The 17,939-nt window shown below is 41.2% G+C and overlaps 1 long non-coding RNA gene across 1 annotated transcript in view; it reads right to left on the bottom strand.

Moving 5' to 3' along the window:
* Nucleotides 1–4,322: 4,322 nt before the first annotated feature.
* The window catches only part of LOC120741430, a 37,811-nt gene continuing 24,194 nt past the window's right edge, over nucleotides 4,323–17,939 (bottom strand). The window contains exon 3 of the long non-coding RNA XR_005697628.1: nucleotides 4,323–5,977. This is a non-coding gene — a long non-coding RNA (uncharacterized LOC120741430). The remainder of the gene's footprint in view (nucleotides 5,978–17,939) is intronic.

Raw genomic sequence — 17,939 nt, 5'->3', positions numbered from 1 at the left:
TTTCTTTTCATTCTTTGTTCTTTCAACTGCAGCGAAATGACTAGGCCGGGCACCAGAAACATGGCTTCCCTCCGTCTGTCTTAGACACATGCACGCATGCACACACTTGCAGACACACACACTTCACATCTGGACTTGTGTTTAATTTTATGTCAAAGTCCGGACAGGAAGCACCTGTCTAGATGAAATCCTGCAAGCAAGAGAAACAGAGCGAGGGAGAGACAGAGAAAAAAAGGGGGGGAAAGAAAAAAAGAGGGAAAAAAATAGACGGAGAAAAAGAAAAACATTAATCCATCTGTTGTGGAAATACATGTCACAGTCATCACATTAGAAGCAATGTCAACAAACAGAGCGAAACACAAATTGGTTTGGAAAAGGCAAGTCGTCTGAAATTAACACAAATTTCATCCCCTCTAAATGTTATCGTGTCTGTCTTGGTGGGGAGCTGAATGCAGGTCATTCTTTTTCTCCGAGGCTCAGGGGGCTGCTCATAACAGATCTGTAATTACAGAGTAGTAAAACTTCCAGATGTGGGATTATTCGTCCCTTCACATTAACAGATTAAAAGATCACTGTCTGGATCGAGTTACACACCTGCTGTAACGGAGGCCTAGTGACTGGTCAATTAATGTCACAGGATGTTGTTTGTCTAAACCAAGGGTCACTTCTAGATATCAGCTCTTTATAAGCTAATATGATACATATTCAAACTATAAATGCAGATGCCAAACATGTTGTGAAAAAATGTAGTTATATACAGTATTTATTTTTTAAACGTCCAATAGAAAAGGACATTTAGTAGCAAAATATGAGCAAAATTTTTTAGATGTTTAATAAGTAAACGGTCTAAAAAATATGCAAAAGAACCTCTCTCAATGCAATCTGTTAATACAACAACCTATTTGCTCTTACCTAAGAGCCAGGAAAAAGGGTATATAGAAAAGGTTTACTTTTGGACTAAGAAAGATATGTCTTTGCATCCGTTGCATACTTGCATACTGACTTTGCTCCTCGGTGTAGTAAAAGCTCCATAAAGGTTGCGGAAAAAATGATATTTTCTCCTCTCTATTCGAAAGGTGACAGTGTCACAGTAAGACTCGGGTCTTGTGTGCCAGCATGTGTTATTAGTGGAGAACATGGCAACATAAGCTGCTAACTCAAATCAGGTTTGTAAAGGCAGTGCCTAAATTAACACGTCTATCATTTCCAAAGCTCAAGTACAGCCTGTAAACTCAAAGCTAATATAGCAATAATAACAGGACAAACAAGGAAAAATGGTCCAAAATAATAACCTTTTTGTACTTTTAGTTCCTGACAATAAAATAAGCTTCGTCCAATGACTGTTTACTTTTTTCAGTTGGAATTGGGTCATCTGGTCTTCTGTCTTTAAATGCACAATGACTCTTTCCCCTTGAATTCTTGGGCTTCATCTGAGTTTCTGAGGAATCTGATCAAATTTTAAAAAATAAAAATGAATTAAGTAACATTAAGGATTTTAAGAAGTTTGCAGTGCAGTAAAAACAAGCGCAAAGTGACGGCTTTTAGTATTTTCCCCACTGAAACCCATTTTATATACACGACATAAGTTTGAGTGTAATTATTTCATATTTATTCTTGTTTTTATGTGGCTATAGTACATGTGTAAGATTCATTTTATTTCACTGTTCAGTTTGTTTATTATAAATATCAACTGAAAAAATCAAAAATTGATCACAAGTTTGTAAAAGAAAAAAAAAAATCACTTTGACCATCAGATCAATCCATTGATCTTGAAGGAGAGTTCAGGTCTATATGTTGATAATACTCAGCACACCTGGAAGTTCTACGTTGTAAGGCTTTGTTCAGTTCCCCACCAATAAATCATTAAGTTGACCTTGAAGACCCAATTTTACACCCAGGCAAAATTTGATCAGAATTCATTCAAAATTTTGTGAGCTTTTGTGTTTACAGACAGAATGCCTAAGATAACAAAAGTGTGTATATTAATTTCTTTGCATGTAAATTCCTTTTTTTTCTTTCATCACATACGTTTCCTCCAGTACTTGCCCTGCTTTATGTTCACCACTGTGATCCAATGTGGGCCAATTAGTGAAAAGACTCCTTTCCTGTTTCCAGTTGCGATCACTGACACAGGGAGTTGCTGACATTTAAAATTACTTCTAGAAATTTCCAACAAATCTGCCCGTGCCATGTTCTCAGTGTGGCGAAACCTGATGTTTATGCTACGATGTCAGAACACATCTGCTAATTGACTTGGTCAGAACTCGGGTTTGTGCTGCAGGTAATATCCCATCACAAGTGAAGACGCCAGCTGTGGGCCACATATAACCCTGTTCCACTTCAATGTGCAGCCCTAGACTACAAAATTTAGGTGTGCCAAAGTGTGTTAAGCTCAACACGGGCACTCCAGGTGACATCAGGCAGCTGCTACCCTGGGTTAGAAGTCCGTAGATGTTGGAAAGGTTGATGCTGCGTGCATTCGTCACTCATTTGAGTTTTGTTCTTACAAACATTATTAATAACGGAGAAAGTAAAGTGAATAACTTGTAATCACAACCAAGAACAAAGAAAGAAACAGCCTGCTTGCTAATATTTTCTGTGGTGTTAACAAGTGCGCTGTTTATTAATTGTACTGCGGTCTGCGTGTGATAATGTGTAATGGCGGTGAGCCACAGAGCCACTAACTGACTAATTAATGAGTACATATTGGCAGCAGATACTTTTACTGTAACTATGAGAAATGCTAGTGGAAAGAAATGTTCCCAGCTACACAGTCACAGAGTCCTATCGGCAGCACAAGGACCGAGGACCGCATTAGACAAAATGAAACTCTATTAAATCTGCTGGTGTTCCCTTACTATTTCAGCTTTTATTTCACTAAAAGATAAATCAATAACGTTATCACATGGATCCAGATGAGTCTGCCAGTGAAGCAACCTATTTCAAGACTAGATCCAAAAAAATAAATAAAAAGTGGGAGGCAGATTTCATTACTTTGGGTTCTTGGTTTTATTTTGACATTAAATTCTGTAAATTATTATTATGCCTGTCATTCTAACAACCTTGTTCGCCTACCTCAAGATCAGACTGTGACATCTTAAATTTTGCAAGATGACTTTTAAGACTCAGGAGAACATGCGAGAACTTGTTGAATCCAGCTGTTGATTGTACGCGTAGGTGTAGTGCAAGCAATAGGGGTATGAACAAGACAGCTTCTTTCCCTTAAGTCTGTAAAAGTAAGTCTTGACTTCTCAGTGCAACATATATATATATATATATATATTTTTGCATCATTGTTACATTTTAGCTTGTTGAGGTTTCTCCAGTTTCGTTTGGAACGAAGCCCTTTCATTCACATTTGCAGGACTGTTTTTGTAATATGTGGCATTGTACTCTGCTGCAGCTGTGATATCAAGGGCCGGATAAAATTGTAAAAGAAAAAAAAGAGAAGCAATGGGACTACAGACACATCAGCAAGATCCTCCAAGTATGCCTGAGCAGCAGCCAGGGCTGTTATGCATGGCTGCAACTGCTTATAGCATCCACAGTGAACCCTCCCAAAAAACAAAAAAACCCAAAACATACATACCTAAATAAAAGCAAATATGAAGGCTAATGCAATTTAGTGCATAAACAATTGTTTACTAGACAGATTATGAATGTTAAATTGTACATTTTAATATTAGTTTTTGTGTATCGCTGTGAACAGGGGAAGAAATCGTAATAAGAAATGCAAGCCCTGTGAAATTGTGTTTTTTTTTTAGTTAAATTCTATCACCTTATTTTTCATCTCCACCTCTCCGTATCAGGGTTGTCCTGCTCAAAGCAAAACATAAAATCATCCACACGTGATCTGAAGTATGAGTGGGTGTGCGCACATTCTCACCTCTTTATAAATATCAGCTAATGTGTGAGAACAGGCCTTTGCACATACACATCGTCCATACACCCGGTCCCGGGAGCTCGTGCAGCAATAACAAAAACAGGACGCCAAGTAACAAAACGGACCCAGACTCTCTCAGTTATCTCATTAGTTTATTTTACTGATTTAAGATTAAGTTCTCCATTATTGTGTTTACAATTTACCGTTCTATTTTTAACCTTATCTTGTCCAGGACTCATTCAAAATCACACTAGAAGCAGAGCTCTATCAGGTTAAATGACAAGAAGAATTACAAGACAACAAGGTTTAGAAAACGGCTCCACAAACACAGCATTAGGGAGATGATATTAAAATAGCCCAGAGAGTTGCAAAAGACAGACAGAGGCAGTAACAACCATGGCCAGTCCCCTCTTTCTTTCTTCCTTTCTCCCTTTTTTTAAAAATTTCCCTTCCTTTCGTCTCCTTCAAGGTCAATCGTCAGAGTGAGGTTGCATGTCACCGCTGCTTTGTCTATTCAGATAAAATTGCTGCATTCATTGTATGTCAGATAAACCTCAGAAAAAAAGGAGAGAGGAGGGTATAGTCAGAGAGAGAGAGGGAGAAGGTGGCATGGAAGAAAGAAAAAGAAGGGGAGGGGAAAAAAAACAACACCCTGTATCGTGACATCCTCCAGCCTGGCCTGTTTTTATCTGACAAATTTAAGCGTTCACTCTCTCCTCTCCTCTTTCCTTCACATTTTCTCCTCACCTTATCTACTGTCTCAGCACTGCATCACTTGCCATTTTAGAATAATGTCCTCCCATGTCTATAATGACATTGCCTTTGTGCCTCAGATTACCTTGGGATTTTCAGTCACCCCCCATCCCAGCCTCCCAGCACACATGGATGCTGGAATAAAGATACAGACGCACACACAAACTGTCGAAGAAAATCTACCTCAAAAAGGAGGCTAACCGAATGAGGACGTCATTAACTAGCACATCTCCTAATAAAACCAGAGTTGTAACTGATAATGGTAACAAAAATGCTATTTCTGAGTGCAATTGTGCACTGTCATTGATTATTAGAGATGCAGTTGTTGCTGAATTTTGTTCTGTAGTAAAAAGCTTTAGATATTTCACAGTGTACACCTCAGACTTCAACTTCTACATTAGTCTGAATGTTTAAGGCGGTTCTTGTCTACCTGACTTGTAGATATTGTGTGCACTTCACTTCATATACACCAATTAGCCATTATAACATTAAAACTTGATGTTGTGTAGGTTCCCCTATTGCAGCCAAAACATCACTGACTTGTTGGGGCATGCACACACGACCTTTGAGGTTGACCTGTGGTATCAGGGATTGGAATAGCGGTAGCGATTCCTTTGGGTCCTTGTGGGTTGGAGAGGTTGCGAGGTGCAGCTTCAATGAATCAGACTTATGAATGCCTGATTGGAATCTGTGGAGTATAAAGGATAAGGTCCTTTTTGTTGTGTTCCTTGAACTATTCCCAAGCATTCTGTGCCATGGCGGGATTTCCTATTCCGCCTTTACAGTATTAGGAGAGGTTGTGTTGTGGCTGATTGGAGTATAAAGCCTAATAAAACTGTTTAGAAGCTGATATTAAACAGTACAGCAACTTCCTGGTATAAAATAGTTATGTGGCAGATCAAATATCATCTTTCAGGTGAATACATAAAACAGAAAATTATTAAAAATGGCAAAATTGCCATAAAAATTATTCAGTTCCTAAGCCAGCAATCTTAAACCATATTTACAAAAAGGCTACATATCCAGCTTATATTACACAGCGAATGTTCTTCCTTCCTATTTTCTCCAATAAAGAAATCATATTCCTTCAGGTATCATTAGACATGAAGCAAGTCTTCAGCATGTATTATTTCTGTGCTCTGATGAGCTCCTTAAACTGTGACAGGTCTTTCTCTCCCCTGCCTGGCCATGTCTCTTAATGAGATGGTAATCAGCCAGTCATCAGCAAAGGGACCATGCAGGACACATAATGAGAACATTAGGCTGCATACTGAAAGGACCCCCTGCCGGGTGGAGGATCAATGGTGTGGCCTGATGAAAGGTGGATGATGCAGCTGATGGCTGGGAAGAAAGAAGAAGGGACAGAAAGGCAGAGATCTGTGATGTTGATTGTCCAATACATTATCTACTGTACCAGTCCTTTGACTCTCACAGTCAGAAGTCACGCAGATTTATATAAGAAAAGGGAGTTGTTGTTGTTGCATATGTCGTTTTACACCAATCAATACTACCATGTTATTTTTTTTTCCTTTCAAAATCCTTTTAAATCACTTATCAGACCATTTTGTGTACTTCATTTGGTTTGGATTTGATATATTTATTCAAAAGTTAATTTTAAATCACCAGAGGGGGAAGACACGCAGCAAAGGGCCACTGTACTCCAGTCCTGTGGCACCATGTGGTCACTTGCTCACCCACTGAGTTAAAGTGGCACCCAACCCAAACTATGTGACAAAACATGTAACTAGGTATTTAAGATGAGTGACTGCTAAATACAGTAATAAAACAGATATTTTACATACAATTTCAGGGCCACTTGGCATACAGGCATAACACTAACACGGTTAAAACTTACATTACACTTAATCTTTCTAAGCTTGTGTGGTTTTCACAACAGCGCTTATGTGTGACATTCACTAAAAGTGTAAGCCAAGCTAAACTGCGCTTGATTGTAAGCTAAGCTACGCCATGGAAATGTATGTCACTTAAATGCATCACTGCTAACAGGTGCCATCAAAACTATGGTCACATTTCTTGGTGCATGCTCAATCATCCAGGTAAGGAAACTCCAGTGGAAGTGGGAGTGTTTTGGGGCAGACAATGTGATTGAACCTAACAGTAAACGGCTAATAACAAACATGTATCTTGCGTATTACATGAATCATCCAATTAAAACACACCCTAACTCTAATATTTTTCTAACTGACAACACTGTAAAATCCACTTCTTTTAAGCGTGTCTCATTGTAATCCTTCACGTTTTGGTTTCTGTCACGCTGTTGCAGATGGCCCATCACATTATCGTCTTCCCCAAAACACTGTTTTGTTTTAGTCAACTTTCATTATGTTCTGTGTGCTTTTGCAGTGTTTTTCTATTTGCTGACGTCTTCTTAAGTTCCAGTGTGTTTCTCTCGGGGCCACTGTTCTGGATGACTGGCTAATTCAAAATATCATCAACATAGGCTTTAACAACACATGATGCTAACAGTCAAAGAGGGAGGAATTACAGTTGTTACATTAAAAGCCTCCAAAGCATAACCCAAACATGTCAAGCTAATTAAAGAAACATTACTGAGAAAACAATAGGACGAATTTTGAATCTAGTCATCTCAAGTCAAAGTGTTTAATTAACTTCACTTCTGTTTACCTTTGCACACCAATTAAATTCATGTAGCAAGTTAGTGACTGCTTAAAATGAGCATGTTCTTACTTGTTTACAATCATATTACAAATATGAAGAGGATTTTATTTTAAGGCACAAACAGGGAAGCTAATTGAAACTTTAGCTGGGAAATGTGATTACACGAAAACAGGGAAATAAAGACTGCAATCAAACAATTAGACATTTTATGGGTGAATAGCAGCAACAGACATCCCGAGCTTATCGAACGCAGTAAAACAATCACTTAGAGCCAGCTGTTTTAATACCTTCAATAAAAAACAAGTCTTTCCATTAGCACACATTTGTTTCTTTGATTACATAGCTCTAGTCTAACAGAGTAGAAGGATTAAAAAAATAGCAGACTTTTGGTCATGTTCAGTTTCTAGAACAATCCAGGCACATATGAAGCACCAGAACATGCCAACCCCCAGCTGTGCTGTTCATTATAAAAGCTGCTGTGACAATTCAGATGTGGAGGATGAACTCTTCCACCCAAACTTCCCTTTTCCATATAAGTCATTTGGTAAGGCTTTATGGATTTCACATATGTATATTCTTATTTATGTCCACTCTGTCTTCGATCATCACGCTGAAATGCAGTCCTGGATTGAATCCGGCCATAAAACTGACTGGAGTCACGTTAATTGTCAGACACAGACACAGTTCTGATCATAAATGTTGTACTACATACTGCTGCTTTAAATCACAGGCAAATCTACCCCTCCACCCCCCGCTCTCTGGTGCCTTCCACAGTGATTTGGTCTCAATTTGTAATAAAAAGACCAGCAGAGAAAGCTCTGCCAGTGCGTACAATAGGCTTCCCTTTTGTGTTTTGCATTTTTTTTTCACCTTTTCTCTTGTTGCAGTGACTGACTTTTAATCTAATAAACATTGCATGAGCCCACTGACCAGAACAAAGGCGAAGGGAGAAAAAAAAAAACTTCTTTCTGAACATCTATCAGATCGTTCTTGTTAAAAAGAATGGGGGTTGTAGGGGGTTCCTTAATAGGAACGGGGTAGGATATAAGGTTTCATGCCAAGATCGTAAAATTACTGAAGAATAAAAGCCATTCATTTCACATGACATCACCACCTTCAGAGGATGTAAGCTTCAGCAGCTTCAAACTAAGGACAAAATGTTTCCCTCATAGACTTCACTGCTGCTGTTGTCTGACAAGACATACAACACAGCAGAACAAAGGAGTGGGATTAGCCTCCATGCTTTTGGCTGGAGCTTTTGATGCATGCAATAAAAATATAATATACTTAACAGCATAACTGTCCTGGTACATAGTTTATATATATGATCAGACAGCCACAGACTCTGCTTGGGGCACATTTGAATGGATTTCTTTCTTGGAAGAAGTGGGCATGGTAAAAGTTAACGCAAGCCTCACAGTGACCCTAGTGGTGAAATCACAAAGCAACAGCTTACACAACAGAGATGATAAATAGCTGCTCATCGCCCCACAAACCTGCCTCAGTATACTGCAGCGCACTTCCAGTTAAATACTTGCACTTAAAACATTCCCTCTTATGCATGCTATTAGCGCTGCCCACTAATTTACACTTAAGCGCAAGTTTCCAGTCAGATCACAACCATTATGTTTGCACGGCTGTCATATACTCACCACAGGACCAAGTCAAATCAGTCCTGTATGCTTGACACAAATGATACAGCACTGGAGCATGCTCCAGGGGTACTAATGGTTGGTCTGAGTAGTTCTCAGCCACAATGTCACAGAAAACACATAATTTCCAAGCTGCTCACATGGCAAATCCATGCTACACTCAAAGAGATATACATTTGCTAATGGCAAATGCACTGGCTTACCGAGGTGGACTGGCTATGATGCATATCTCCTATCAAGCAGTGATTCTCCACATGTGGGAGAGAGAAGGTGGTATGTTTTTAGCGGCTGTTAAATATAAATCGTTGCTGTGCTCTGCAATACACAGTATGCACCATATAGACTCGGAGGAATCATTCCTCCAAGCACCTCTTATTCTGCGACGTATGGAGCTTTAAAGGACAGAGGGCCTTTAATAATTGGCAGTGTTACCGAGAGAGCGCACATCCATCTATTGTATTAGTTTATCTACATAAAACAAACAAGGATGCTACATTCAAAATGCAGTCAGACATTATTAACAAAGTATAAAAGAATAATTTCATTTTTCTCCCTTTCTCAGAGAAATGTGACACATCATCTGAAGCGGTATTGCGTTGCCTGGGGTGAGGGCCCTGCACAGTAGATGGACCGCTGTAATTTCTCATCTATCAAATTATGGTTTATTGTTCAGCACAGTAACCCCAGGCTACACACAACCCTGTGCACTGACAGTTATGAAACATTATATTTCCACTGTCATTGTCCAGGCCCAAGACAAAGCTTAAGAAAGAAAAAGAGAAAGAAAACAAAAAGAAATAAAAACTCCAAAGTAATATTAACACACATCATGTCAACATCTATCTTAAGCAGAGCTTTGATCATAGCCGTTCGAGCCACTGTTGCTATTTCTGGGGCTTGCTAACGACATTAGGTTACTCAAATTGCCATTAGCCACTACTGCATAGGCTTGTTTATTATTGCCATGGTAATGATTTTTCGACCAAATGAAATTTGTCGGCAGGAAATTGTGTTTAATGCCAGTCTAATGAGTCTGCTGTAAATTAGCTGGCATGCCAGCGTGGATGACTAAAAGGCCTTTAAGTAACCTTTGGTCTCTGTTGAGGGTAATTTGATAGTGCCACTGATGATTCACTTAGTGAGACTAAAAGCTATAGGCTTGCATCTCAAGAAGGACATGTGAAACTACTATCGCTCTTAAACTAGAAGCGAATGTGAAAATAATCAAATCGACTTGCCACTGGATGACTTTAAGATGGCAAACGTGAACTCCTGACTGCAGTCAAACCAATTGGGTGTTTTTGTCACCAAGGTCAAGGTCTTGCTACAAAACTAAAGCACAGTTCAGCTAGACTGGAAGTGTGGAAGGCCAAATAGGCAACTCCAGATGAGTTTACGTGCTCTGGTAGAAAGAGGGAGAAATATGGAAAGGAACAGGCAACAATCTGCGTTTTTCAGTGAAAGTACAAAGTTACCACAGGTGAGGAGAGCATCATAAATTGGGCGTCATTGGGCATACCTTTTACAGCTGGAAACAAAAATAAACAGAACATTTCAAACAGCAAACCTTTATTTTTATATAATTACTGTTAAAAAGCACATGAATCCCAAGTTGTAAAAATAAGTGTTGCACATATATTAACGCTTATTCAGCGCAATCTCTTTTTTCGCATCGTCATGCAGGCTGTGATAGGTGAATAACGGGCTCCAAGAGTGGCTGAAAATCCAAGATCTTCCACTCCTGCAACAGTTTGCTGTATAATGTAATAAGACATCACAGACAGGAGAGTGAAATCTCACTGAAGAATCAAAACGGTTCCTTCAAAGTGACACGGAAATCAAAAGGCCATGTGTAAGTATGCGTGCATGCGTGTGTGTGGCACACACGGTGTATATCCTCGGCTATGTGCCAGATCTGGAGTGACGGCTGAGATTTCCAATACATCTGCGTATGCAAAAAAAAAGAAAAAAGTGTGAATGTGCATGTGCGACTGCACACACGTCTCTGGCACCCCTGCAGGTCTGTGGAAGCACACATGGGTATTTCATGGTGAAGTTGCTGTGCTTCATCACATGCTTGGCAGCCACACCCCCTGGCATATTCCCCTGAGATCTGATAAGAAGTGTGTGTGTGTGTGTGTGTAGGGTTGATTGCTGTGTGTTTTGTGTTTTAATGGTATGACATTCCTCCTTAATGCAGGTGGCCCCGCAATCTGAAAATCCTTCCTCCTTAGACGCTCATCTGTGTTTAGTGCCACCCCCTGCCGCGCCCCCGTGTAACCCCCCATTTCCCAGCGCCTCCCACCGCACCTCGCCCACCCACATCGCCCCTCCTCCTACGGCAACACGTGCCCCCTGTTAGTGCCAACATGCCCTCGTCTTCCCCGCCACCCACCCCCATCTCCCTCCTTTCCCCTCCCTCCACTCCTCACTTTTCCCACGCCCGCCTCTTTCTGTCATCAAGCAGTAGGAGTGGTATCACTGCACGTGCCCCCTTTTTAGTGCCAACAAGCTCCCCTGTGCGCGCCCCCCCCAACCCCTTCATATCTTCCATCTTCCCCCCATCTTGTTTTACCCCCCACTCAGTTCCTGCCCCCCTCCTTCTCACAGTGTTCATCTTATCGCTATGCAAGTGGGGATACCGGACTGTTTTGCATAACGCTGTTTAGTCCTTTGTGATAGGTGGGGCGGCATGCAAATATGCAAGACTGTGATGGGGAAGCATTTTGTAGCGTGATGAGAAAGGGGAGAGGGCGGCATTGCGAATGATGCCGCCGTGTGTGCATTTGCTTGTGTGCGTGTGTGTATATATGTGTTTTTCAACAGATTCTTTGGGTTGTCAGAGCGATGGTGGGTACAGGAGCCAGTGCCATCTGAAACAAAGCCCAGTTGAACAACATGGAATGGAATACCACCCAAGCAGCCATACATTTAACCTGGAGGGATGCTCTCTTCTTCTGTGGCCTTTATTCCATTTAAGGGACATTTCAAAGAAAAGATGATCTTTTTTTTCCTTCTTTTCCCCCAAATTGCATCATTACTGGGTTACTGTAAATCCACATGGCGCAGAATCGGCAAATATCGTCGGCAAATTAAGAAGAAAGCGAACAGGGAAGTTCTTTTCGCTTACCCCTCCTCTTCAGCCATATTTTGTCTCTCTCCTACTTATCTGTGGCAGAGAGCCAATGGTTCATTATAATTGGCCGTTGTCATCATGCAGATGACACACAGTCAGCGCTCTGAATATCATTAGCGCCTTTTGCATACCTCCGCTCTTTTTTCATTTTTTCTCCCCTTTCTTCTCGTTCCTTCGTTCCGAGGCTCGTTTCGCGATTCAATATTCCAAAAGGTAATTATCATCCACGGAGCAGCCTATCAATATGCGCAGATAGGCATGATAGGGAATAAAGGTGCATGTCTGATTGTCGTTTTCGCTTTCGTTATTTCCCGTGCAAACGTAGAAGAATCTTCCAGGGTATGGGGGGAGAATAAGGGTGTATTTGTGGATTGCATTTGACTCTCCTTTGCAGTTGAGTCCAATGCATATCTCTGTGGTTACAGACTGTTCTTTGGTCTCCTCCTGCTCCCTCTCTCCCTCTCTCTCTCTCATTTGCATACATCAGCCTCTCCTTGGGTAGAATAATGGCTCTTAATTCTTCTTTGCAGCTCTTGCCTTCTGATCCATGACAAAAAAGAAAAGAGCCAGCCGCTTAATTTGCATACTCCCCATAATAATGAGGTGTGTGTTGCAAACCGCCTAATTACCAAGTCCTCCAGTCACTCTCTCTCTCTCTCTCCTCCTGCAGCCTTTGCTTTTAACCCTCGTTCGCCCATTCGCCATCTCTTCATCTCCATAGAAAACCATTGTCGCATTCAGCATTAATTCGTCTGGAGTGACACGAAGAAACAATAGAGAAACAAGAAGAAGAAAGAAAAAAAGCGAAGCATATTGCAGTGACGAGCGGTTCGTTCGTTCGCCTTCGTTTATTCCACTGTCTGTGTTTATTGGCTAATTTGCGGCTCCTCACGCTCGCGGCGACTCTCCTTAAGCTACCCTCTTTATCTTTGCCTTTGAAATTTACAAAATCTTACAAGAAATCAATACTTAATTGATTATTCACTTTCCTGCAGCCTCAAACGACCGGTGAGTGCACGTGCGTATTAAATCCGCTGTGTGTCTGTGTGTATGTATGAGTAAGTCTCTGGTAGATCCCGTTGTATTCCCAGTTCTTTCGAGGCAGCAGGCAGACGAGGTGGCAGGGAGCTCTGAGAGAAACACTCTGCAGCATGTTTGTGCATGCTTGTGTATGTGTGTGTGTGTATTTTTGCAAGTGTGTGGGCATATGAGACGTACCAGGGTCCTGTCAATAGCGCCAAAAGCCATGAAAGTTCCAAGGTTTGACGCGGGTTTACATCTCAGCCTTTCTTTTTTTTTTTGCTAAAACGGCAACAGCCACCCAGATGAAGGACAGGTATGGAAATCAACATCAACAACAACAACAAGAACAACAACAACATGCCTGTGGGCACAGGAAGCACTGCAAGCTCCAAGCAGGATGTGGAAGGGAGTATATCCTCAATCCTCATTTTCAAGTCGTTTTTTTTGTTTTTTGTTCTATCCGCTGAGCTTCTTTGTCTTCTGTCCTCACTGTGAGAGGAAAGCAGGGCAAGATGCCACCTGGACCCTTCAGAGAACTCTGTGGCAAAGTGGGCGCGGAAATAGGGGCGTGAAGAGAGGGGCGTTAGAAGGAGGAGGGGAGAGAGGGGTAAAGGGCGCCTGGCGCCTGCCTTCCGATATGCCATAAGAATGGCAGGCACGTAATGATGGCAAATGTAGAGCAGATTGGTTTGGAGGAGGAGAGACAGAGGAAGGGGGAGAGGAGACAGACGGCACAGCTGGCCTTGTGCCAACAATACCAAGACATGAGCACAGAGAGAAACCTCCCCCTACACTCTGCTCTGACACTTGTTGCTGTGTCTGTGCTGTGTGTTGGGACCACATGTGAGGACATACAGTTCCCCGGCTGGAACACAGAATTTTACTTGTGCCACACCAGCTGCTGAATGGTCAGCCACCCGCTTTCATCTGTGAAGGAATGGCAGTGTTTCAATATGCCGCTGCATGCAATGGATGAGATATTCAAGCACATATGAGAGCCTAAAGCAAAATGATGGTGAAAGATAGAGGTCTGGCCTCCAACTTGACCTCCATTTATGCGACGTGGCAAAGGTCAAATATTGACTCCTATTTCCACAAAAATCAAAATTACAAAGTGCAAACCAACCAACTCACTCTCTCTCTCTCTCTCTCTATATATATATATATCCCTCCATAAAGACATTTCAGTTTGTGGGAAAATTCATGTGATTTGTGTCTCCCAGCATTCAGGAATAAAAACTGCTGGCTCTTGTTGGTTTATGACAAGAAAACGGATGGCAACAAGATAGAGTATTATGATGTTCATATTGAAATGTGCTGAGCAAACATCTTCCTGCACAAGCAGACATGCTCTGTGTGTGTGCGAGAGAGTGAGAGCGGAAGGAGGGAAATGTATTTGTGCAGTGGCAGTAAAACACACACTATACTCAATTCTTATCTGTGTGAATGCGTTAAAGTAAGAGGATCTCATAAAAAAGTGGGGGAAAAAAAGAACATGCATCATATGTAACCTGCCATGGCTGTGTGCTTTATTTCAGAGACAGGCTATACTTGGAACTTCTGAGCCTCAGACAGGTTGCTGTACAACTAGTGTGTTTTGAAATGGCCACGAAAATGGAAATTTTCAAATAAAAATTGTGCTTGATTCGTGCTTTGCGTTATTGGCAGCAGGGCACGGTGTAGGAGGAGACTGGCGAAGCTCTGTCGTCTGCAGATAAAGAGAAATGTTATCATATACTGTGTGTGTGTGTGTTCATATGCGTGTGTTTGGGTCGACCAGATGAAGGAGGAGGGGGTTCTCCAAATCAAACACCCTATTTGAATAAGAACAATCAAAATGGAGCCAGAGATGTAGAGAGGGAGAAATGGCAAGGCGATTTGACTTGCGAATCAGGCGATGCATATCTGCATGCTAATTACGTGGCAAGATGGGGGGGGGGCGAGAGTGGAAAGCGCCCCCCAAGCGCCAGACAGAGAGAGGGCGAGCGAGGAAAGACACAGCAGACGCGAGAGAAACAAGGGGGACGGACGACCCAACGAACGGACAAACAAACGAAGGAATCAAAAGGAGCTTATAGACGAGATGGGTAATTAATTCCCCATTCGGCTTTATTCTGAAGCATTTGATTTTCTTTGGAAACAAATCGACACGCAGAAAAGGAAGAAAGGAGCACGAGCACAGGATGAGGGTAGGGATTCGAGCGGGGTTGGGGGCATCCGAAAATTAAAATTATTGATTGTTCTTAGGATGCTGGGGGTTGCGAAGCAGAGGGCATTTTAAGGATGCAATTAGACGCGACTGGGACCAAGGCTGGAATGATAATAGATGACATTGGAATTCACCATGGCGATCGCCCATTAATCTCCATTAACGGCGACCAAGATATTAAAAATTCTAATTGGAGGGACAAAAATTATATGGATGGTTTGCGAATGTGATGTGGGATGTTGATCTCGATCGCTTTGCGGGAATTGCGTTCTCAGGTATAGTATATCTGTTGTATTAGCTTGCTGACTGAGATTATAAGTTGTGAGAACAGTGTTGAGTTGGTTATTATTTTCAATGTGGCATCAACTCTTAGTTATGGTTTGTAAAAGAGTTTTGTTTTTTGTACATGTAAATGTGTCCATTAATGTTTATTTTTAATGTATGACGGTATGTTTCCTATGACTGCTCTTTAATGGCCAAAGTTGTTCTTTTTCCTCTATTTTTTAATATGTGTTTTAAAAATAAATAAATATTCACAAAGTTTTTATTAAAAAAAACTTTAATGTCAGTGTTGTAATTTTTTTTATGTAGTTCATTCAATAAACACAATGCAAATTTTCTTGTATTCTCCATCATCTATATACCATTTGGGTAAAAAAGGGGGGGGAAAAAAATCAGAATCTTTAGTTATTTGACAATGTATAAAAACAGTCCCACAAAGCTCTGCTCTGCTCTGGGGAGTTCTCAGCCCCCGTGTGTCCTGTGATGTCATCAGGAGTGGCCTCGATTCTGACGTCCACACTGAGTTACGCTGGCCCAGATTAAGGAACGTGGGCGACAGGCCAGTGCTGTGTTTATCAATAGCTCCAACACCTTGCATGACTGTGCTGTGACACTGTCAATAGATTATGAAATCTTACTGTGTCAGCTATTCAATATTACAAATTGCCTGTGTGTACTCAGCGTGCGTGCGAGTAGTCACATTTGTGCATGTGTGCGAGCGTGACGTAAATATTCAAGAGGTTAATGCGTATGTTCCTGTAATGTCTACGTATATTCACTCTGCATGATTAGGAGCTGTCCTTGAATTAATAAGATGAAACTGCAACCCCCAACTCTGCTGCAGTTACCAACACACACACAAACTCTTCTATTAGGATTAAAATCAAGACAAAGCTGGCCACACATGAGCATCATATTGAAACAAATTTCACAAACACTGTTAATTTATTGTTTATTTGTGGTTGAAAAGAATGTCACAACTCCAAGTATGATGGGTGGTATGCATGCATGTGTGTGTCAGAGAGAGAGAGAAAGAGATGGCCAGTGTGATGTCATTACGTTAATGGTTTTGGACCGGGGCTAGTCATTAAATGAGGATATTAAAAGCAGGAGGCTGTTTTTATATGCATGGAGAGGTGATGTGAGGGGTCACAGTAGCTTGGAGTCATCACTCATGCTCAATGAGAGGATGCAATCACACATACAAATGAGCAAAACATACATGTAAGAGGTCTTGCAGCTCTTTTCAGGAGAAAGGTGCGTTTGTCTCTCTCCCTTTTTTCTGTTACTGGCACTCAGATGCTGGGAGGACACTCACCTTGAACAGATTTTTTTTAAGCACGTGTAGCAACTCTCATGCGTGATTGAGCCTGATATTTATGAGCTGGGCTTATGTGCATATTATTATTATTATTATTACCGTTATGCATTTTGGCAGAGGGGAAACAACATTAGACCTGGAGGAGGATGGACCCATCACTGCTGCCGTCATTAGATTGGTTTGATCTATGATTTATGCAGAGAGCAATCTGCCCGAGGTAACAGATTTAGACAATTCTTTAATCAAGGCTAGACATATTTGTTGGTGCTTTACATGTTTATGTGCTTGGCTGGCAAAAGAAAATGTGTGTTTATTGTGTGTGTGTATATGGGGCGTCACCAAGTCAGTTTTCTAATTGCGAACAATTTTCTGATTGTAAAGATTCTAGTCTTTTCTTCTGTTGATGTCTGCTTATGTCAGCCATACATTTTACCAATGCTTTGCCATTTAACACTGGAAGTCCCGGCTTCTACCTTTCTACCTTTAAATATCACTGAACAAGTAATTCATTTCCCTCAAGCTAGCCTGACCAGGATCCACTGCCTCTTGAAGAATGCCCTGCATCCAACAATTGTTGAGGTCTTTTGATACCTTTTACAAGCTGGAAGTGTAAGATGCTTAAGAAGAAGTTGGGTGTGGAAGGTGCAAATAAGGATAACCCACTGGTGACAGTATGAGCACTGCTAGGAGCATGCTTAGTAAGGTAAATAAATCAAAGAAACAGGAACACAGCGATCTAAATATCAGAAGTGTCTAAAGTGGACTTACAATGCTCATTTTGGCTCATCAGGAACTCTACAAGACTAGGTTTGCATGAGTCACAGTTTCAGAAAATCCTTGTTTATCTAATGAAGTCCTTCAGTTCAGCCTCTATCTGAAAATTTCCGCCATTTTAACTCCCTTCAAGGCCACCTTTCCTTCATACCAGCCTTCCTCTGAATTGCTGACCCTCACCTGGTTTCTGCAAATATCTGATGTTTGCCAGCGACATCTCCACATGCCAGAAACGAGGGTCTAAAAACAAATTGTAAACCTATTTA

The sequence above is a fragment of the Simochromis diagramma genome, unplaced genomic scaffold (genome assembly GCF_900408965.1).
Source record: "Simochromis diagramma unplaced genomic scaffold, fSimDia1.1 OVJJ01000602.1, whole genome shotgun sequence".
NCBI lineage: Eukaryota > Metazoa > Chordata > Actinopteri > Cichliformes > Cichlidae > Simochromis > Simochromis diagramma.
Note: the sequence above shows the minus strand (reverse complement) of the source record. Positions and strands in the feature narration are given on the sequence as shown.